Source organism: Apodemus sylvaticus, chromosome 15, assembly GCF_947179515.1.
Source record: "Apodemus sylvaticus chromosome 15, mApoSyl1.1, whole genome shotgun sequence".
Taxonomy (NCBI): domain Eukaryota; kingdom Metazoa; phylum Chordata; class Mammalia; order Rodentia; family Muridae; genus Apodemus; species Apodemus sylvaticus.
In genome coordinates, this window is record NC_067486.1 from 10,789,737 (window position 1) to 10,807,793 (window position 18,057).

Consider the following 18,057-nt stretch of genomic DNA (forward strand, 5'->3'; position numbering starts at 1 on the left):
GGGATATTTGGCTCTCTGGAGTCTACCTTCTTGAGTTCTTTGTATATCTTGGATATAAACCCTCTGTTGAATGTAGTGTTGGTAAAGATCTTTTCCCAATTTGTTGTTTGCCGAACACTCCTCCACTGCTGGTGGGGTTGCAAGCTGGTACTACCACTCTGGAAGTCAGTCTGGCGGTTCGTCAGAAAACTGGGAATGATACGTTTAGAGGACTCTGCTATATCACTCCTGGGCATATACCCAGAGGATTCCCCAGCATATAATAAGGATATGTGCTCCACTATGTTCATAGCAGCCCTATTTATAATAGCCAGAAACTGGAAAGAACCCAGATGTCCTTCAACAGAGAAATGGATACAGAAAATGCGGTATATATACACAATGGAGTACTATTCAGCCATTAGAAACAATGAATTCATGAAATTCTTAGACAAATGGAAGGAACTGGAGAGCATCATCCTAAATGAGGTAACCCAGTCTCAAAAGAACACTCATGGTATGCACTCACTGATAAATGGATATTAGCCTAGAAGTTTGGAATACCCAAGACACAATGCACATATCAAATGATGCCCAAGAAGAAGGAGTGGCCCCCGGTCCTGGAAAAGCTCAGTGCAGCAGTGTCGGGGAATACCAGGACAGGGAAGTGGGAAGGGGTGGATTGGGGAACAGGGGGAGAGAAGAGGGCTTATGGGACTGTTGGGGAGGGGGGACCCAGGAAAGGGAAACTCACTAGAAATGTAAATAAAGAATATATTGAATTAAAAAAAAACAATTAAAAAAGAAGGAAGAGTTTATTTGGAAAAAAAAAGAAAGAAACTGTTGCCTATGGCCACCATGACTTTGGGTCTTCCAAAGGGACACAGAGCTTCACCCAGAAGAGCCAGTAATCCCAAACAGCTCTTAAACATGACAGACTGTGGTGTGTGGGGGGAGGTGCTACCTTGGCTGTCTATACCCCAGAGGACAGGCCAGCGAGTCTGCAAGGCATGAGAAGACTGCAGGAAGGATGCTTTCGGAAAAGATGCACACGCATAAAGAATCTCCGCTCGTGCCTGGGGATTAGCGGAAGGGCTCGCTGAAGGCCACAGCACTGGTACCTGAGGCATGGTGCTTCCTGGGGTGCTGTAACTGGAGAGGTTGTGCACACATTCTGTACCCAAGACGGGACAGCAAAGATGCAGCCCTTTCCTGTGTGTAATTGCAAATACTCCTGGCTCAGGACGGTGTCGCGTTTCCATCCTGGACTGTTCTAATCCAGGCAGGCTTTCTCTGCCTGGGAAGGGAAGGAAGTTCTCAGATTCAGAGTGAGTAGGTAAGGAAGGCCGTTCAGAGCAGGGTCAGGGATGGAGAGCAACCTGGTCTTCACAAAAGCTGTTTGCTCTGTTCTCGGCTAAGTCAGAAATGCAATGGCCACCATGCTCATCGCCAGGAAAGAGACCCACACCTTTAGAATTATGGGAGGGGCTCTTTTCCAGAGACTCCAGCAGTTTATATAAACCATGGCTCTTATTTCAAGGAGATATGAGAGATAATTTTGATATGAAAACAGAATAACATCAAATTTTAGATACATATATATGTATATACATATACACATGTATATATGTATATATGCATAAATTCATATATGTATTCATATATTCATACATACACATAGACATAGAGACATAAACACATAGACACATAGACATATGTATACAGAAACAGCTCAGCAGCTAAGAGCTGTCTTCCAGAGAGCCAGAGTTTGTGTTCCAGCACCCATGTTGTGCTTCACCATTTCTTATAACTCCAGTTCCCTGGGGAGAGGAGCGCGCATGCACGTGTGCCACACACACACACAGAGTCTCATAACTTAAAAAATAAAAATGTTTAAAAAGAAAAAACATCCTGCTCCTAGAGGCATTGCAGGTATGGCTGCGGTGTCACATGTGCGTCTGTGGGTGGCAGAGAGGAGAGAGCCTATGAACTGCGCTCAGTGTTCTGACCCGTGAGCATCTAACTATAAGATTGATTAGGAGCCTAACATTCCCTGAAAAAAGCAAGCCTGAGATGACCACCAGTCACGTGCCAGGGGGCCTGGACAAGGAGCTAGCCTGAAATGACCTTCAGTCTGGAGCTGGGCACCCCGGACAGAGTACAGGATGGGGAGGAAGCTGGAGAGTAGAAGAAACTTGCCTGGGACCATGGGCCCTGTTAGGATTCTAAGCTCCACCCCACAGTTACCTAGCAACAGCCAGGTAGGTCTGGCCCACTATAAAAGGGGCTGCCTGCCCCTCCTTTCTCTCTCTCTTGCCTCTCTTACTCTCTCAGCTTCTCTCTTGCCCTCTTGGGCTCTTCCCTTCCCCTTCCCTTCCCCTCTCTCTCTCCACGTGGTCATGGCTGGCCTCTACTTCTCTACTCTCTCCTTCTCTCACTTTTTCTCTGCCTCTACTACCCCCTTAACTCTCCTCCCCATGCCCTGAATAAACTCTATTCTATACTATACCATCATGTGTCTGGTTCCTCAGGGGAAGGGGACGCCGCTGAGGCATCCCCTCTCCCCACAGCGCCGTAGAACATATTCTTATGCCTCTTTCTCTTTTTATGATCACAACAGGCCCCAGGAGGGAGGGAATCTGAGACAGATTTCCCTCTCAAGGGGTCACTTGAGAAGGCTGGGAGTGAGCCCAAGACAATCACCAAACCAGTGCCTTGGGACCTGGGCAGAGCTAGCCTGAAATGAACAACAGCAGTCTGGCGCTGTGCAGGCCTGTGGGGGGCAGACCACGTCTGAGATGACCCCTGCCCAGTGCCACAAAGGATGAGTGGAATATTGCACGCTGGAGACCACTCCTGAGATGACCACAGACATCTGGAGAGTCAGGATATCACTAAGAGAAGCAAGTAAGTGGTGGAGAAATGGAAGAGAAACAGAAAGATGTGGGCACAGTGAAGTGAGGCAGAACCGGAGCCTCATGGGTAATGAGGAGCATCCTAATGTGAGAAGCCGGTAATGGCACCTGGGACTAGGGTGGGGTCTCAGACTGTGTTCCCACCAGAGCCCACATCTGGGTCTGTTAGCCCTGCAGCACCATGGGTCTGTTACCTCCAAAGGCCAGGCAGATGTCCCCAGTCTGGACTCCCACTTTAGGACATGTTGATGTCTGAGGCTGTGTAGAACTAGACCCACCCCTCACCACAGCACCATTGAAGAGCTGGCGCTGGGGGCTTGGGAGCAGGAAAGCTAACCCTGCCCCCAGACAGCTGTGGTACTTGGGAGAACAGGCTCCTGCAGGTTTCAGGAGTTGCGGGTAACTCCCAGAGGACAGGGCCATGCACACCAGCCCTGTCCCTCACCGGCTCCACTCAGGAGAGTGGACCCTGCTCCTCACGTGAGCAGCAGGGTAAAGCTGGCCCTGGCTGCCCAAGAGCAGGAGAGCCTGCAGGCTGACCAGGTCAGATACCTCTGAAACCCAGATCTGGGCTTTGTTGGCCTACCTCAACATCTACCCATTTATGAACTGCTAGCGTGAATGACGGGCTGGTCCTACAGATACAGAACTATAGAATCTCCATGACATAGGGCAACAATAGGGTATCTGAGAGGAATTCCAGTGAGGTTCCAGGACTGATGGAGTAGCTGACACCAGAGGCCTCACACCAGACCAATGAGTCACTGCAATGAACACTTGCAAGCAAAGAAGTGTGGACAAAGGGTATGGTGTGGGACGCACCACAGCTTCCATAATGAGACTTTTCTCTGTTGAGAAGGGGATGTTGTAAGGGTGGAGGTGGGTCCAAGGGGAGGGGAAGATGAGTGGGATTGGGGTACATGATGTGGAATTCACAAAGAACCAATAAAAAGTTTAAAAAAAAAAAAAGAAAGAAAGAAAATGCAAAAACGTTAGCTATAGGTGTATCTCAGCTAAGAGAGTATTGGCCTAGCATGAGGCCCTGGGGTTGAGCCTCTCAGCCCTGCACAAACTGGGCATGGCAGTATACATCTGCAGTCCCAAGCTCTTGAAAGGTAAAGTAGGAAAATCCAAAGGTCAATTCTGCTTGGCCAACTTGAGAATCTATCTCTTCTAAGGGGCTGTCTGAGGGATGCTGATGCTGAGACCATGGACAACAACTTGAGGGGCAGTGCCAGGGAGACTCTAGCTTGCAGGAAAACATCATCAGCATCATAGCAGGAATCTGCGGAACTGAAACCGCCCAACACAGATCAAATCCACTGGGCAGGCTGTAAGGCTAGAGAACAGATGGTCCTTTTGTGGCATGCAAAAGACACCCAATTCTTAAAAATCTGGCAAGTGTTCACGAGAAACACAGAGAAATATTTGGTTTACTTTAATCTTGTCTTGAACCAGAGAACCTCTGGTTCAAAGTCAGTCACCAAGAGGAAATCAGAGACCCCCTGTGTTGTGATCATAAAAAAAGAAAGGAGTATTAAGATATGTTCTATGGGTGTGTGGGGGAAGAGAGTGCCTCAGCAGGCCCATGCCAAGGCATCCCTTCCCCCTGAGGGACCAGACACACACCAATATAATATAGAGTTTATTTAGGGCATGGGGAGGGGAGTTAAGGAGGTAAAAGAGGCAGAGAAAGGCAGAGAGAGGGAGAGAGTAGAGAAGCAGAGCCCGGCCATGACCACATGGAGAGAGGGGGGAAGGGAAGGGGGAAGGGAAGAGCCCAGAGGACAAGAGAGAACAAGAGGACAAGAGAGAGCAGCCCCTTTTATAGTGGGCCAGACCTCCCTGGCTGTTGCCAGGTACCTGTGGGGCGGGGCATACCTGACTGTTGCCAGGTAACTGTGGGTGGAGCTTAGACAGAATCCTAACACCCTGTGCAAGAGGAAGAATCTTCAAGGTGATTTATATGGGGAGAAACTGAAGCACAAAAGAAAGCACAACTTAGCAAGCCCACACTGTCTACTAGAGGCCAGGACAGTGACAGGCACCGGCCCTAAAGGCTAGGAAAATGGCAGACCCTGGCCCTGCCACCAGCCGAGGGCCTTCATGCTCCCTACACTTCTCCTTAGCCCAAGTGAGGATGGATCCCAAGGCCAACCTGAAACTACTGAAGCTGACACAGTCGATCAGGTCTGCTCTCTGGACCCTTTTCCAGTTTGTTATGAGTGCCCTCAGAGGCACTGCAAAGCCAGCCCAGCTCAACCACAGGTTTGGGCCTTTTCCTGTAGAGCCCGATGCCGGATTGAAAGATAGGAGGCAGCTGTGACAAGTGGGGAAGGATCGTGAGGCGGAGTCAGCTGGAGGCTTTGCTGCAAAGCTTTACACCACACCAAGCTCCACACTCCCCACTCCTTTACCAAAATAATATTTTTGAGAGGAGTCAGGCTTCTTCAGCTTACCGGGGTACTCTGTTCAAGCGGAGAGTTATATACTCAACACAGCGTCAGCTGTAAATAGCCCGAATCTCAACTCAAAGACTAAAGCATTCCAGAATCTTTTGTTGTTGTTGAGTAATAAGCAAAGCTGAGGTAGGATAGCTTCAGGGTACGTTGTCAGTGACTTGGTGATGTCATCGCAGACAAAGGTTCAGTAGGAAAATCTGTCTCAAAAAAAAGAAAAAAAAGTGGAGAAGCCCTTGAGGAAGACACCCAGTGTCAAGCTCTGGACTTCTTCCATGCATACACACTAGACAGACAGAGAAATCAGTAGGGTATGGAGGAGATTGATCAGTTAATCTGACGGTGTGACCCTGTGTCCCAGCTAGTTTTATGTTATCTTGACACGAAGTCATCTGAGGGGAGGCAACCACAATTGAGAGGATGCCTCCAATGAGACTGGGCAAGCCTTAGTGACTGATGGGGGAGGAGTCAGCCGGTTGTGGGTGGGGCCGCCCTGGGATGGTGGTCTTGATAGCTGTAGGAAAGCTGACTGAGCAAACCATGGGGAGCAAGTCATGAAGCAGCATTCCTCCATGACCTCTGTACCAGTTCCTGCAGAGGCGACAGAGTTTTAGCTCCGACTCCCTTTGATACTGAACAGTGATATAGAACCCTTTCCTGCCCAGCTTGCTTTTGGACATGGTGTTTTATCGCAGCAGTAAAAACCCTAATTGAGACACCTGGCGTCTAATAACAAATTAACTACCAGGCAGCAAGAACTCTCTCAAACATCCTGAAATATGGTATCCCCAAAAGCATGCACCTCCCACCTCTTCTCACACAATGGAAATGATGATTTATATGACCGTTGTCACAGATACTGAACCAGCTTCCTGGGGACAGAAAATACCTGCTCTTTAGACTTAAGGTCATTTGAGAGGCAGCAATAGGGATGAAAAAGCATTCTTGTAAGTGGTGTGCCCATTGTAGCTCCAAGCTTGCACCACCTTTTACAGAGGAGGAAAGATTATTTCAATGAGATTCCCCAAATCCAAGGCAGCTTGGAAAATGGAACCAGATACGCAGCTCTTTTCCTTTCCTGATAGACTATTCTCTCCCCTTGAGCAAATTCCTCCAATCTCTCAATTTACATGGCTTTTATAGTAAGGGATGCTGGAGATAAAGGCAGAGGACTTAAAGCTCACATACATTATTTAGCTGAGAAGCAGCTGAGTCCAAAATCCCTGAGACTTCTGCACCCTGCGGCATGTGCGGTGGCTCTCTGGGCGTGCAGGTGCTGCCACGTACAGGTTACAGGAGGGAGAGCTGGTCCTTGAGGAGAGAAAGCCAGCATGGGGGTACACATCTGTCACCCTAGAACTCTGGAGGCTGAGGCTGGAGGGTCCTCGGTTCAAGGACAGACTGGGTTACACTGAGAGACTCTTGTCTCAAGAACAACAACAACAATAAGATAATAATAAGGCAGGCTGGTGAGGAGGGGACTAAGATACTCAGGAACAAACTTATGCTCGGAGACCTTCACAACTGCAGCAACTACAAAGGACTCGGACTTATTTTGCCACAAGTCAGCATACAACTCTGAGGACTGAGTATTACTTGGAAGCACAGGGACGGCAGTACCACTGGGTCAAACCTGCCCTGGGGCATCTTGGTTTATTTTGATTGGTTATTATCTTAGGCTTGGTGCATGGGCTGCAATGACTGTTTCAATCCTGTTCACTGTGCCTTTGAAAATATTTTTAAACTTCATCTCATACTCAAAATGAGAAGACCAAGTTGCTGAAGGTGGGAACGCTGCATGGAAGCTATGTCAGAAGCCACCCACTGCTTTGGCATCTTTGTTCACTGAAACAATCAGTAAAGGATGCTTAAATATCGCGAGAATGGTGTTCTCACCATGGCGGGCGGAAAATCTCATGAATGCGCAGGGTAGTCCGATGTGCAAGAGCCTCTATCTGCATGTCCTTTGGGGTTAGCAGGGGTCTGGCAAGGCAGCCCAAGTTATGCCTTCCTAACGTGGCGTCATGGCTATCATGCATTTCCCCAACAGCTCTGCCCTTTCATGTTGGGAGAACACAGGTAAGCTATTTGCTTCCTCTGGAATTTAATCTCTGTCTTTGGGAAGAGACAGGAATGAATGAAAACACTTATCTTGTGTATTGTAAAAATTAAAGACTTATTTTTTAAAAGCCAGTACATACTATATACAGTGAGAATGCAACAAATATTTGGCTTCCATACTGTGTATTTTCTTCTTATTCTCTTTGAGAAATTTAAATGTAACATGCATTTTTAAAATTGGTTATTTTATTTATTTCCATTTCAAATGCTGTCCCCTTCCCAGTCCCCCCTCCATCAGTCCCCCCATCCCATCCCCTTCCTCTTTGCCTCTAAGAGGGTAGCCCCCGCCACACACACACTCACCCTTCTAGCATCCCCCTTCACTGAGGCAACAAGCCTCCACAGAACATAGCACCTCCCTTCCCATTGATGCTAGATAAGGCAATCCTGTGTTACACATGTAGTAAGAGCCATCCCCACCTTGGGATCCATCCCAGCCACAGACACCATCTCCTGACACTATTGCTGATGCCAAGAAGCGCTTGCAGACAGGAGCCTGCTGTGGCTGTTCTCTGAGAGGCTCTGCCAGCACCTGACTAAGACAGATGCAGATACTCACAACCAACCATTGGACAGAGCCCGGGGACCCCAATGGAAGAGTTAGGAAAGGACTGAAGGAGCTGAAGGGGATTGCAACCCTTCAGCAGGGAAGACCAACAATATCAACTAACCGGACCCTTCAGAGCTCCCAGGAACTAAACTACCAACCAAACAGCAACATACAATTTTTGAAATTCATTTCAATTGTATGAAAACCATACACAAATGGAAATAATAAGAGAATTTTCAAGTTTTGTAGATAAGAGACTGTATTAGTCAACTTGTATGACTATAGCAAAAGACTTGAGTCTGGGTACTTTATAGATAAAAGTCTTAATTAGCTCACAGTATAAAAGATCCAAGATCATTGCAACAGCTCAGTTCTCCAACTACATCATGGTATTATGGCAAGAACCTGTGCAGGACAAAGACCTTACAGGATAACACAGGTAGCCAGAGGGACTCAGGAGCGAGTCTTGTGTTTTCTTTAACAAGCTGTCCCTGTGGAAACTAAGTCCTGCAACATAAACATCTCAGAGAACACTCTCACAACAAAATCGCCTTGCTTTGGTCCCCACTTCCGCAAGGGTTACTGCTTCCGGCACTGCCACGCATGGGACCGAGATTCCAGCAAAGGAAACTGGAAGCCATACTCAAACTGTATCCAAATTACAGCAAAAATACAAATGGGCAGAGAGGTTGTCAGGAAGAGAAAGAGAAGGGGCTGGTCTGGAGTACGTCATAAAAGGAGATTTGATCATGCTTACAGTGGGGCAGAAGGAAAGACAAAGCCTATTAGAAGCTTTATTAGGGGGAACAGAAAGACGGCTCAGGTGTTAAGAAACGCTTGTTCTTACAGAGGAGCCAAGTTCTAGTCTCAGCTGACTTGAGTACATACGTGGTGGCTCACAACCATCTCTGACTCCAGTTCCAGGGGGTAACCCTTGCAGAAGTGGGGACCAATGCAAGGCCAATCCCTTCTTCTGTCCTCTCCAGGCACCAGATACTCACAGGGTGAACATGCATACATTATGCATGCAAAGACAAACAAAAAATTACCCGCATAAAATAAAACAAAACTTTTAAACATCTGTCTTTATTAAAAGCTTTATTTGACTTATGTCACCCCAGAGAAACGAGGTGACTTACGCTGCTATCAATTACTACGGTCCAACAGACCTGTGTATGAAGGGTACCATACTGCTCAATATGGCAGATGCTAGTGTCATGACTGTGTACACCCAGTATGGATGCTGTGAAGGAAGAACTGTTTGGGGGTGGGGGGGGAATGGCAGTCAGAAAGGGTAAAGTGGTGTCTTTGTGTGTGTGTGTGTGTGTATGTGTGTGTGTGTAAAATCTAAAGAGTAGCCTTGAACATCATTCCTTGGGACCTACCCACCCTGTTTATTGATTTGTTTGCTTGTTTGGATAGGGTCCCCACAAGGACCTGGGGCTCACCAGTTCAGCTAGGGTGTCTGGCCAGCAAGTCCCAGGAATCCTTTGTCTCAGCCTCACGAGTACTGTGATTACAAGCTGTGTCACCATGTGTAGCTTTTGTGTTACCAGCTTTTGACTTTGGTTCTGGGGATCAAACTTGCATGGCCATATCTCCGTAGAAAATACGTTACCAACTCGGCTATCTCCCTAGCCTCAAGAGCTAGCTACCATACTGGGTAATGCAGTCTAAGTAATGTACAGCCTATATGTTTTCCTTACAGGGCTCCTTACACCAGGACTGGGGCAAATCACTCCGTGAGAAAGAGCAGTTGCTGCCGCGGCATGGCATGAGGGGCAGAGTTAGATCACCCTGCAACTGCATAAAAAAGATCCAGGCATGGCCAGACATGCCTGTCACCACAGCGCCATGGGAGGTGGAGACAGGAGGATTACTGCAGCTTGCTAGACCAGCTGATATCAGGGTAGTGAGAAGACCCTGTCCTGAGGAATAAGGGAGAGAGGCCTAGAGGAGGAATCCTCGCATGCATGCTCTTCTGGCCACAGTATTTACATGCAGAGGTGCATGCAACCTGCATCTACAAATATGCACAAACACCACACACATACAGGACACACATACCCTCACAAGAAAATTAAAATAAAATTAATTCCCTAAATTGCGCATACACAACAATTCGCCACGTCTACAGTTGGCTCAGATAGATACTTCCATGATCTTGTCCAATAATAACTGCCCAGTGCATGATAATGGAGCTAAAATTTAACGGGAAAGATCCTTTCCTACGTCTACCAGTTGCAATAGTATGTGTGGTATTAGTGGCTAACCCCCTTCGACCAATTGTAAACACAAATTACAACCTTGCATGTTTTAATTAAGTTGGAATACTGCTCCTCTCCCTAATTTATGGGAAATCGATTGCTGTAACTACATATCACCTTATTTGACCATAATGCTTATAGAAGAAATGATTAATTTCAAAAGAGCCCAGACATAAGACTATGACCTAAACAAACTCATAGTAAATCTGTCTCCTGGCCAAGGGACCACGCTGCCCTCACATTCAGATGCTGAGCTGCACAGTCACAGTAACGACTGTGATGAAAATAGGTTTTATTTTAACTCCATCTCTTTATGTTTTGTGCATGACAGTCATGTTTACAACTTTCAAGGGCTTTTTATTCCCTTCCTTTCCTTTCTAAGCTTCTTTATGCTCATGTGTGGTACAGATATCCTAACAGTATTCAAAACAAAACCTATCATCTAAGATGCAGTCAGGGAATGTGCAGGGACAGATGGTGTGGTAACATTTCTAGGAAGGGTGGACGGCTACAAGTTCAAACCCTTGGGGCGTTTACTAAAATAGTCATTCTGGAAGAAGGGGTTCCTTACTCTGTTTCACAGTAGTGCAACTGGAATGTTGCATATTTTGAGTATCTGAGATCTTAACCTGTGGTTTTCTAACCCTGTAAAGAAGCACCCCTAAAGGGAAAGAATACAAAATGGCCCCCTTTTGTACTTAAGCTCCTGTGAGTTGTTTCCGCCACCTGTGGTCACGTGACCTTTTAAACCCTGCTCCTCTCCAACCCCACCAGGCCCTTCACTTCCTGTGCCCTGACCTGCAGATCCCAGCTTAGACACCTCAGTAAGAAGGCTCCTCCGCCTCCTGGAGAGAGAGCTCAGTAGTTAAAAGCACTGGTTGCTCTTGCAGCAGACTGCAGCTGGCTTGTGCTATTTTGTGGGTTCTTCTTTGTCCCACCCTTTATCTCCCCTGGTTCCACTCCTTAACACTAGATAGGGGAGAAACAAGGATAAAGGGGGAAAGAGGAGAGGGAGCCAGGGGAGGAAAAAGGGAAACAGAGAGAGAGAGAGACAGAGACAGAGAGACAGAGAGAGACAGAGGGAGAAAGGGAGAGATCCCTGAATCTAATTTCTTTCCTTTTGTTTCTTCTGTGACCACAAACAACAAATAGCAAGGAACCTTCCTAAAAGACCAACAACCGCTGACCAGGCCTCTCAGAGTTTCAGAGAACCCTTTGAAAAGTTCCCAGAATTCCAAACATCACAAAATCACAGAAATTATCTCCAGCTGGCAAAACCACTACACCTCTGCTAGAGCACAAGGCAAATCATAGTCAGCTGCTGGGACCGTCGGAAGCAGCCCCATGTCCCTACACCTGGAATTAAAACTAAAGAACGTTCTTATAATATTTCTGTTTTTTTTTTTTTTAAAGAAACCAAAACTCCAGAATTCTCAAAAAAGTCACTAGAGCAGATTCCCATTGAACTCTCAATACTTACATGGGTGCTCACAACCATTTACAACTCCACTTCCAAAAACTCCAATGCCCTCTTCTGGCCTCCATGCACCAAGCGAGCACCTGATGCACATGCATACAGGCAGGCAAAGTACACGTAAAATAAAAATGAGCTAATCTAATTTTTTAGGAAAAGAAGGTGCCCCTTGCAAATTTTTAAAGACCATTCACCCTCCGTAGCTCCTCGGCACCAAGTATTTTACTATCTCTAATCCTTATAACTCTAATATGATCAAAGTTCACTATATACATGCATTAAAATATTACGATGAAGCCTAGAATTCTGTATAACTATTACAAGCTAATAGAAAATGAATGACAAAAACAAAAAAACAAAAAACAAAACAAAACAAAAAACCCCAAAGCCTGAGCCTGCTTATCACGATGACCTCTGAGGTTTGCATTCAGCATTCCACTCAGTGAGAGGAACTGCTTCTGCCGTGTCCCCACGTGTCCCCACGCGTCCCCACGCGTCCCCACCGCCTAGAGGCCTCCGCCCAGAGTCAACACCTAATGAATACACAAACGAGCCAATGAGGTTTTGTCTTCTACTTTCTCACCGGAAGCTGACAACAATACAGTGCTTTAGCCAATATATTTTTGAAGCCCAGGAGATACATTCAACTCTACTTAACAGAATCAATGTTACAGATATCAGTTTCTCAAAGACCCCCACCTCCCACCCAGTTCAGCTCACATCTCACTACACACATTGGCTTCCAAAAGTATTTTCTGTGCACAAACAAAACAAAACAAAACAAAACAAAATAACAAGCTCCACTGTGGAGCCAGGGTTAAGTGTCACTGTTACAAAATCAACACATTCTTTTCTCTTAGGAACAGCTGCCAGCAGGAGTACCATTTTTTTGTTTCTTTGTGGTAATAATAATTATCTCCTTGAAAACCGCTAGCTATTTCAAACTTTGGTCTTGCTACTTCAAGCATGCTTCATGTTCCAGCAAAGTCAACATGACCCAAGGGTCTGTTCAGAAATGCAGACTCCACTCCAGATCTCCAGAGTCAGAAAACTGTCTTTTAACAACAGCTCCAGATAACACGGACACACAGTTCCCAACTCGCTGTTTGGAGTAACAGGCCAGATAAGATACTTTGAATCATAAAATTGTATTTGCTGTGTACCGGTGAGACCATAGGGAGGAAGGCAAGAACAGGTCAGACATCATCAGCACAGGCAGAGACTGACTGTCAAGTAGAAGAACCACTCAAAAGGTCCCTGCCTATGGACCCTGGAGCTGAGAAGAGGGGTAACAGGGCCGGGAGTCGAAAATTGAGATGAGAAGTAGAGTCAGAGCCTGGAAGAATATGGAGCCCGAGGTCTTGAGTGCACCTTGTCTCAGAAGCCTGGAATGCACTGGGCAGTCTGAGGCAGGGGAGTGGCCTGCGTGGCAAAGCTTAGTTACCACCCACATGCGCACTGAGGCCTTTGTATTGGTGCTTGATGTGTTTCATAATGAGGTGGCATGGTGTGGCTGCAGGCTCACGCTGAGGCGTTCTCCCACCCCACCAGGCACCGGCCATGCGACGGGTCTAGGGTAAAATGGAGTTTATTTGGAACATGGGAAAGATGTTCTGGGGAAGGGAGTAGAGGCAGAGAAAGAAAGGGGACAGAGGTGGACAGAAAGAGAGAGGAGAGAGAAAGAAGGGAAGCAGCCAGCAGGGAACGTGTGGAGTGAGATGTGTGTGTGTGTGTGTGTGTGAGTGAGAGAGAGAGAGAGAGAGAGAGAGAGAGAGAGAGGTGAGTTCCGGAAAAATGGTGAGTTTCCGTCATTCAGCACCATGGCTCCGTCGCCTAAGCAAAGCAACCTAGGAAAGCAACCAACACTCTGACAGGTTTGTCTCCAGCAATAGCTCTCAAAGCATCAGTTCCCTGACCACGTAAAAGCAACTTGAGAAAGCCTTAGAAATTCAAACTTCATGGTCCTTATCTTGTAAGGGTGAGCTGGAGTGATGTCTCAGCGGTTGAAAACACCCAGCACCAACATGGCTGCTCTAACCGTCTATGAGTCCAGCTCCAGGGCCTCTTCTGACATATGTGGACAACAAACATACGTGGAACACGGACATACATATAGGCAAAGCACTGGGTGCATGGGCAGAGTCAGGTAGTGAGGTGAGACTCAGCTGATGATCTGGACTTGTGACTCTTACTGTTCTAGAAGCCGCTGGCTTCTGGCAGTTTACCTTCTTTGACTGCTACTGCTTGCCTGTAATCCTACTCCAATAAGGCCACACCCACTCCAACAAGGCCACACCTACTCCAACAAGGCCACACCTACTCCAACAAGGCCACACCTCCAGATAGTGCCACTCCCTGGGCCAAGCATATTCAAACCACCACATTCCACTCCCTGGGCCAAGCATATTCAAACCACCACATCCCACTCCCTGGAACCCATAGGCTTGTTCAAACACATGAGTCTATGGGGGCCGTACATAAACATAGCACAATGCAAAATACGTTTAGTCCAACTTCAAAAGTCCCCGTAGTCTACAGCAGTCTCCACGTTGTTAAAAGTCCAAAGTTCAAAGTCTTTTCTGAGATTCATTTAATCACTTAACTGCAATCCGCTATAAAGCCAAAACCAAAAAGCGGATCACATACCTTAAACATCACAGGATATACACTACCATTCCAAAACGTCATAGTGAGATAATACTGGACCAAACAAAACCAAAACCAGGCAGGCAAACTCTAAACTCCGCATCTCCATGTCTGATGTTAAAGTGCTCTTCAGATCTCCAACTCCATTCATCTTTGTAGACTGCAACATAATTCTCTTTGGCTGGTTCCACTCCCTGTTAGCAGCTTTCCTGAGCAGATGTTCCCACGGCTACGGCATATCTAACATCTCCAAGGCATCGTCAATGTTATAGCTTCTCATTCCAATGTCGAGGATCCACATATGATCTTCTGGGCTCCTCCAGAGGACCTGGGTCACTTCCCCAGCTCTGCCCTCTGTGGCACTCAAGGCTTTGGCTGACTTCTGAAGCTTCCCCTATTTGACCTAAGTTTTTCATGGCTACAATGCCTCAAGATCTCCAAGTCCAAATCAGGGTCAGAAGCCTGTGTCTTGCAGCCTCAGGGTCTTGATCACAGGTGAGTCCTCCATTTCTCAACTGTAGTTCATTCCAGATGTAGTCAAGTTGACAACCAGGAAGAGCCATCACAACCATAAGTCTGTCCCAAGCCTGTTTCTCTTCTTAGAATAACTGTATTCCTTATACTGCAGCGTTTAGTCACTATTCTGTGAGGAGAGAACACATTCTATCCTTGATTCTAATTTATTACAACTTCCTGGCAAAATACCTAAAACCATGTCCTTAAACTTTCTTCCTAAAATTATTTAAACCAAATCGGGAATGCTATAAAGTTGTTAATTTATCTAAACAGTATCCATTCATGAAAGCTCATCTTCTTGTCGATCTGCAGGAAATTGACTCAATTAGGTGGGATGGTGCCCAGGAACCATTAGGCTATGTAACAGAGGCAGGAAAGGCAATTCAGCAGCAAGAAGCAATCCTGGGATGACTCTCTGAGGACCCTACACGCTCAGAGCTCACCCATCGTAGCCGTGCAAAACAGCGCGCCATCTCCAGACCACTCACTCGCTTGCCACAGCCTTTCCTACATGGCTCTGACAGGTGCACATAAATTAGTGACTTTTTTTAAAAAAAAGAAAATATAGGCACGAGGCCTGTCGATTTGGGTTTAATCAACTCTATCCCACGCTCTGCTGCCCATGACTCTGGCACAATGTTGAAAACCTTCTACTCTGCAGTGGGCTCTCTTGGGCTCAGCACTGTTAGCAGTGAGGGCCAGATAACTGTGTGGAGCTGTCTTCAGACAAGTGCCTGCTTTCTGCCTACCAGGGCTACCCCTCCTAACTGTGGCATCCTAAAATATAAAAGTCCTCCAGTCTTTACCAAGTGACTCCTGAGGAGACAAAATAGCCACTATTTGAGAACTACTGTGCCTGAAGTATAACTGTGGCCTAGATCGTTCTTCTACTGAATCATAGTACATTAGCACAAAAATTAATAATAACATGTATGCACCGAAATATCCAAGAGTCATTTAACAGTTTGGTGTAAAATAGCATTTAGATAATTAATAATTTACAGAGTCCTAATGCATAGAGGTCGTCCTTAATTCTATAAGAAAAGTAATTTTAGGTGAGATGACTCAGCAGTTAAGAGCACTGACTACTGTTCAAAAGATCGGGGTTTGTTTCCCAGCACCCATGTGGTGGCCCATGACTGTCTGTACCTTTAGTTCCAGGGTACCTTAGTACCAGACACCCTCTTCTGTCTTCTTTGGCACCAGGTATGTGTGTGGTACACATATATACATGCAGACAAAACACCAATACATGTAAAATAAAAATAAATCATTTTAAAAACAAAAAAAAATTTAACTTTCATGAATTAATACTAATGAAACCTGAGAACCAGATTATTTGATGTGACCAACATTCATAGCTGGAACTCAATAAGGTGTTTGCCCTTCCTAGATAAAGAGAATCATCTTGTTAGCTGAGTAATGGAGATAGCGTCTCTAGTCTCACTGGGTAGCCTTGGCTAGCCTGCAATCCTGGAACTTGCTTTATTAGACTAGGCTGGTCTTGAACCCACAGAGATCCAGGACCTGCCTCTGCCACCCCAGTGCTGGGATTAAAGGTGTGGGCTGCTTGGCTGGGCCTCTAGACTTAACAAATCTATTAGGCAAGAAACAGTAGCTGTTGGAACATTTAAACAGATTGATCAACAGAATCTATTGTATAATTCAAGATTGGTGCAAATCCAGAGGACAGCTTGCGTTACAACACTGAGTGAGCTAACATTTGAAAGGAAGTTTTGGGAGAGTCCCTGTGATAGTTCAGATATTGGAATATTTGTTCTTGAGTCAAAGAATGAAAAGAGCATCACAATTCAATTATTTAGGGACGGTCTTTCTTCCCCCTTCAAATCAGGATCCCCGCTCTGGGGATCCTGAAGCGCAGGTGACCCTCCTAGAGCTGGGACGACTCAAACAGCTCCACCCTCATCCAGGCCTCCACAATCCGGGGCTCTTATGGAACAGTACACCCAAGCCTGTGACTTTCGGAAAGCGGCTGGAACACCCTCCCGAGGTGAGCCGGGGATTTCCATCCGCACAGTAATAGACCCTGGCGTCCGGGTGAGCGCCCAATCACCAGCAGCCAACTCAATGACCTTTGGATGGTCCTCCAACATGGCCAAACTTGTTGCAGAACATAAAACTGAAACGCTAAATAAAGATCAAGGCCAAGTCAAAGTCACGATGAGACCAATGACCTCACGCAAACCTCCTCATGTCTGTTCTTTTCTGCTCTGAGAAGAACCTGAAACCTCATGCTTCCTCTTTAGACGGGATCACTAATGGTCCTTAAAAACTAGGGTTTAAATCTGGAAACATTTCTAATCAAGGGAAAGGGCACAAACGTTGGTGTCAAAACTGTGAGCTCCAATCCTGGATGTTAACGGGAGAAACCTACTCAACCTCTCTCCTCCCCAGGCAGAAACTTAGTTTTTTCCTGATAAACAGAAAGATCTGATTACAAGATTACCTCACTGGCTTTCCTGCCAGTTAGAATAACCATAAGTTGGGAGACAATAAAGCCCCAGACCTTGGAATTTAGAAATATCCATATTCAGCTTGAAACATCAGCCTTGCAATCTTCTAACTGAGTTGTATCGGTCAACACCTCTAAAGCCTCCCCTGCGAGTTCCCTCGCCTTTAAAATAGAACAGATAACAAAAATACTCAACGGATATTGTAAACAACAAGTGGAATTTTATGTGTGAACAGTTAATTAGACACATGTGCTAACACATAGGAAATACCCAACAGATGGCAGGTTTTACGCACTTGCAAATGGATAGTCAGGAAAATAAAAGGGACACCTGATGTTGGGAAAGAAAGAATTTGAACCACTGAAAAATTGCCTAAGAAATGCCTCTTCTTCTAGAAAAAAGATTGCAGATGTTGGTGACAGTCGCAGAATAAACTCAGGTTGTTTCTTGCGTTTCCTACTCTACCTAAACTGGTAGATAATTTGAAATGGGTGCTTCCTGGGTTTTTTTGTTTTTGTTTTTGTTTTTTGTTTTTTGTAGCGCACTGCTTTCTGCCAACTGTGTTAGGGATGGCACAACCGAATGAAAGAAGAAAGTAAGAGAGGTGCAGTGTCCAATACAGTAGCTTCTTTTCCTATTCAATTTGAACAATTGAA

At 46.1% G+C, this 18,057-nt stretch overlaps 1 pseudogene; it reads left to right on the forward strand.

Annotated features, from left to right (window-relative positions):
* The first annotated feature begins 1,889 nt into the window (after window positions 1-1,889).
* LOC127666390 (uncharacterized) lies at window positions 1,890-2,030 on the forward strand (annotated as a pseudogene).
* The last annotated feature ends 16,027 nt before the right edge of the window (window positions 2,031-18,057 follow it).